The sequence below is a fragment of the Entelurus aequoreus genome, linkage group LG22 (assembly GCF_033978785.1).
Source record: "Entelurus aequoreus isolate RoL-2023_Sb linkage group LG22, RoL_Eaeq_v1.1, whole genome shotgun sequence".
Lineage (NCBI taxonomy): Eukaryota > Metazoa > Chordata > Actinopteri > Syngnathiformes > Syngnathidae > Entelurus > Entelurus aequoreus.
Window position 1 is genome coordinate 17176836 of NC_084752.1, and position 6041 is coordinate 17182876.

The 6041-nt window shown below is 41.5% G+C and overlaps 1 long non-coding RNA gene across 1 annotated transcript in view; it reads left to right on the forward strand.

The window, feature by feature from the left end:
• Positions 1-5182, forward strand: part of LOC133639259 (uncharacterized) — a 63301-nt gene extending 58119 nt beyond the window's left edge. Inside the window, exon 4 of the long non-coding RNA XR_009823759.1 lies at positions 4991-5182. This is a non-coding gene — a long non-coding RNA (uncharacterized LOC133639259). The remainder of the gene's footprint in view (positions 1-4990) is intronic.
• Positions 5183-6041: the final 859 nt, after the last annotated feature.

The following is a 6041-nucleotide window of genomic DNA, read 5'->3' on the forward strand; positions in this document are numbered from 1 at the left end:
TTACCATGCTGTACGAAATCTGCCCGGGGCCTTCAGAATCAACAATGCGGGCGTCCGTGCACTGTAAGTGAACGGGGACATACAGTTGATAGACAATTGCGATAGCCAATCAGATCACGAGTTGTTGTCAGTAAGGCCTTCTAGCTGGCCTCACATTGAACGTGACATTTACGCATCCTGTGATTGGATACTCACCGGAACCGTTAGCGGATGAATTTGAGAACACATACATTTGATAGACAGTTGCGATAACCAATCAGATCACAAGTTGTTGACAGTAGCCTCTCTAAGTAGCCTGATGTTAATGAGACTGTGATTGGATACTCACTAGTCATTCCAGAGTGAGTATCCATTCACAAGTTTCAATTTAGCAGGAAGCGGGAAGTGTTGGGTCGTAGCCATACCGGGCTAGCAGAGAAGGAGAAAAAAATGTTGATTAGGTGGCAGATATATATTTGCAAGGCCATTTTCAAGAAGGATATTTGAAGAGAAACTACATATTGTGAGACGATGTCAGCCAACCCCACAAGCTAGCTCAGCTGTTCTGGCGATGAAAGCCGGCGACGAGGGGTACCGCGGGCTTATACGGCGTCGAATGGGTTCTGCAAATTGTGAGTTCAAATATTTAATTTTTTCACTTTTAATATGTTTTTTTGCAATTATAATTTTTAAAGTACCGCCTAAGTTATGTTTTAATTGCAGATGCGGGTTAATTGATTTTTAAATGGGCCAGAAAATAACCCGTTTTGTGTACCGTTGATGTGATCAATGCCCAGTAGGGCGTAAATGTGTTCCTGTATAGTATTTCTCCAGCAATGGTCATGTGGTGACATCAATGATGGTATTTTGAGAGGTTATGAAGACGGACATCACTGAAGGCCTAGGTGGGAAACGCACGGCCCGCCACTGGTTATAAAAATAAGTAAATGAAGTTTCATCTACACCAGGGCCCAGGAACCTTTTTGGCTGTATTTCCGTGAGATATATAATATATATATATATATATATATATATATATATATATATATATATATATATATATATATATATATATATATATATATATATATATATATATATGTTTTAACTGAATGCAACTAAACTAGTGCATTTTTAAGACAAACAATTTTAGAGGATAGTAAGTCTAAATGCATTCTTTTTAATAACGTAGTCATATGGAAGCAAACCATTAATAAATCGAATACTTCCTATTTCTTTTCTTTAATGCAACATATTGTCGAAGTGCCGCCTCACATTTTTTAAATGCTGTAATTGCATATACTGCAGGACCTGCTTTCAACAAACCATGTTCTTTCTCAAAGGATTTTTATCCACATAAACTATCGAGCTAAATATTTGATTGAAAGGTGGGATGTTTACTTCTTGACCTCACAACACGTGTAGCTGTGATTGGCTCAAGCCTTGCCATACTTGCCAACCCTCCCGGTTTTACCGGGAGACTCCCGGAATTCAGCGCCTCTCCCGATAACCTCCCGGAAGAAATTTTCTCCCGATAAACACCCGGAATTCAGCCGGAGCTGGAGGCCACGCCCCCTCCAGCTCAATGCGGACCTGAGTGGGGACAGTCTGTTTTCACGTCCGCTTTCCCACAATATAAACAGCGTGCCTGCCCAATCACGTTATAACTGTAGAATGATCGAGGGTGAGTTCTTGGTTTCTTATGTGGGTTTATTGTTAGGCAGTTTCATTAACGTCCTCCCAGCGCGGTAACAACACACAACAACAGCAGTCACGTTTTCGTCTACCGTGTGGACGGCGTGGCGAAGTTGGGAGAGTGGCCGTGCCAGCAATCTGAGGGTTACTGGTTCAATCCCCACCTTCTACCAACCTAGTCACGTCCGTTGTGTCCTTGAGCAAGACACTTCCCCCTTGCTCCTGATGGGCCTGGTTAGCGCCGTGCATGGCAGCTCCCGCCATCAGTGTGTGAATGTGTGTGTGTGAATGGGTGAATGTGGAAAATAGTGTCAAAGCGCTTTGAGTTCCTTAAAAAGGTAGAAAAGCGCTATACAAGTACGACCCATTTACCATTTACCATTTACCGTAAAGCAGTTCGTCTGCCAAAAACAGCAATGTTGTGACACTCTTAAACAGGACAATACAGCCATCTACTGGATAGCCTCCGGAACACTGAAAGTATTTCTTTTATTTATATGTATAATAAAATAAATATATATATATATATATATATATATATATATATATATATATATATATATATATATATATATATATATATATATATATATATATATAGCTAGAATTCACTAAAAGTCAAGTATTTCATACATATATACTGTATATATATATATATATATATATATGTACATATATATATATATATATATATATATATATATATATATATATATATATATATATGTATATATATATATATATATATATATATATATGTATATATATATATATATATGTACATATATATATATATATATATATATGTACATATATATATATGAAATATTCGAGTCGGTGAATTCTAGCTGTAAATATACTCCTCCCCTCTTAACCCCACCCCCAACCACGCCCCCCGCCCACAACCACGCCCCACCCCACCCCCCGGAATCGGAGGTCTCAAGTTTGGCAAGTATGAGCCTTGCAGATAGCTGTATCCAAACACAGGCCTGATCTGATCTGATCTGATGGAAGGATTAAAATCATTTTAAGGCGCTGAGATTTTTCTGGGAGCCAGATGCAGTCATTAAAAGAGCAACAACTGGCTCCCTACCCTTGATATACAGATTATTTTTTACATCCAGCCATTGTAGCGTGCTTATGTGCTACATCACCATGACAACAGGTGTTCTCTTTATTTAGGACCGACACACTTGTGCCTCACTTACGCGGGGTGGGCGTGACCACAGGCTTGATGGGAGAATACGAATAAGAGAAACTTGCATAGTTTTAGGCACATAAAAAAATACTCTAGAGCTGATGGGGTATTAGGGCCCTATGTGATTAGACAGTCCAATAGGTTCTTAAACCTTTTGTGCCACCTCAGAAAACACTTGGCTCTCCAAATATAATCATAATGACCAACGTTAAAATACAGTAGCGTAGTAGGCCTATTCATTAAAAACAAGGCAGAGGTTTCATTCAACTATTCATCATTTTTGGCTACTGTGTATCTACGTACTAGATCTGACGGACGGCTTTTTAAACTAGCCCGTCTTAAAGCAAGGACCAATGTGCGTGAGACAATCATCCGGGACATGCGCTTTGCTGATGATTCCGCCATCACAAGAACTCCAGTGTCTTATAGACAGATTCTCCCAGGCCTGCAAAGACTTCGGGCTTACCATCAGCCTAAAAAAAGACCAACGTGCTGAGTCAGGAAGTGGACACTCTACCAGCTATCACAATCGATGAGTACCAACTCGAAGTCGTACACCAATTCACATACCTGGGATCCACCATCAGTGACAATCTGTCCCTCCAAGGTGATACAAACGTATCGGCAAAGCTGCCACAACCCTAGGGCGCCTCACGACCTGCGTCTGGGAGAACCGGAAACTGACAACTCCTACCAAGATGGCAGTGTACAACGCCTGCATTGTCAGCACTCTTCTCTACGGCAGCGAAACATGGACAACATACTCCAAACAGGAGTGCATACTTGGCATCCATTGGAGTGACAAGGTGACAAGGTCCTCGAACGCACTGGTCTGCCTACCATGTTCACGTTGCTCAGACAACGCAGGCTGCGTTGGCTTGGCCCCGTGTGCCGTATGGAGGATGGTCGTATCCCAAAGGACATCTCTGACAAGAGATCTGTTGGCCGGCCCAAACTACGCTTCAAAGATGTCTGCAAGTGGGACATGAAAGCCCTGGACCTAAACACTGAAAGTTGGGAAGATGCGGCGGCTGACCGCAGCAAATGGCGCAGTGTCCTTCACAAACCAAGCGGAAGACAAGCGCTCCTGCAGTTGCACCTTCCAGCTACATCTGCAGTCAATGCGGCCGCGTTTGCCTCTCCCGCATCGGACTCATCAGCCACAGTAAGGTTGTCGCTGAGTTTAACCTTGACCTCCGGACTGGCACAGTTTCCATAGTCGTTACGACTGACGGAGGCCTGATATATGATATAACATCACACACAGTCTAAACCAGTGTTTTTCAACCACTGTGCGGCGGCACACTAGTGTACCGTGAGATATTGTTTGGTGTGCCATGGGAACGTATACAATTTCACCTAATTGGTCTGAAAATAATTTTTTGCAAACCAATAATTATAAGCCGCAAACAATGTGTCGTTGTAGAGTGTCTGTGCTGTCTGGAGATCAGCAGAGTAACCATGTAATACTCTTTCGTACCAGTAGGTGGCAGCAGGTAGCTCATTGCTTTATAAGCCTACTTTGAGACAAGAGAGTTAATGATGGTTATGGTTTGAAGTCATATCGAACAATTTCGCCAGGTATTTGATGAGAACGACTTTATATTGTCCATATAGGCTATTGAGTTTTGTTTTTAACATTTTCTGCTGGTGGTGTCTGTCATGTATTGGTTACTCGGGTCACAGGACAATACACATTTTAGTGTGTTCAAAGTATGCAGCTTTTTTTTTTTTTTTTACCAAAGTAGGGACTTTTGTTGAGGCCAGAACCAATTATTTATGTTTAAAAACAAATCAAGTTCATAAATCGAGGTTCCACTGTAATTGCCTGCATGTGCATCTGCTGCCAACACATTCGAAAAAGGACAGGGAGAGCCGACAGGACAGCAGCCAGACACAAACTAACACAAATAGGTTAATTGTACACACAATCATGTTGAAATTAACTCTTTACTTGATGCACTTACAACTTCCAGTGCCCCTAAGCAATCCCATCACCCTAATATCACTCTTTTAGTGCATGTGCATGTTACGATTCTGTCCGATGCATGGGTGCAAGAAAATATTAATATTACAAATAATAAAAATGTACAGATAAAGGTTGTTCCTCTTCGTTAGGTGAGCAGAACATGTCTAAACGGACACACACCAGTGATTCGGGCGCCCACAAGCAGATGCGCTCAGAAGTAATTGGTTTTGACTGAGGACTCACCGCTGCAACAACAGGAGGACAGCGAGAGAAAAGAGAGAAGGAAGAGGGGAATGCTTGGCTTCAGCTCATTAACCAGCACCTGTTAGCTGGAAAATAAATTGGGTGAGATTCCACCAGTGGAGAGACTGATTAGTTCATTTTTCCTCCTCCTTCTGACTGATCCGTCGTATGTTTGATGAGGTGTGGATGCTCCTCTCTCTCTCGCTTGCTCCCTCCGTCTCAGAGGCTAAGCAGATGTGAATGAGACAAGTGTCACATCACGTGTAGCATGAAACAGATCACGGGTCACGTCAACCAACATGCCTATTTTGTGATTATGAAGTATGTGCAAAGTTTCTGCCACACATGTGCTTTGTGAGGGATTACAGTGTTTACAAAACCCAAAACCAGTGAAGTTGGCACGTTGTGTAATTTGTAAATAACAACAGAATACAATGATTTGCAAATCCTTTTCAACTTATATTCAATTGAATAGACTGCAAAGACCAAATATTTAATGTTTGAACTGAGAAACGTATTTTTATTTTATTTTTTGCAAATAATCATTAACTTAGAATTTAATGGCAGCAACACATTGCAAATAAGTTGGCACAGGGGCATTTTTACCACTGTGTTACATGGCCTTTCCTTTTAACAACACTCAGTAAACATTTGGGAGCTGAGGAGACCAATTTTTGAAGCTTTTTAAATGGAATTCTTTCCCATTCTTGCTTGATGTACAGCTTAAGTTGTTCAACAGTCCGTGGTCGTATTTTACACTTCATAATGTGCCACACATTTTCAATGGGAGACAGGTCTGGATTACAGGCAGGCCAGTCTAGTACCCGCACTCTTTTACTACAAAGCCACACTGATGTAACACGTGCAGAATTTGGCTTGGCATTGTCTTGCTGAAATAAGCAGGGGCGTCCATGATAACGTTGCTTGGATGGCAACATATGTTGCTTCAAAACCTGT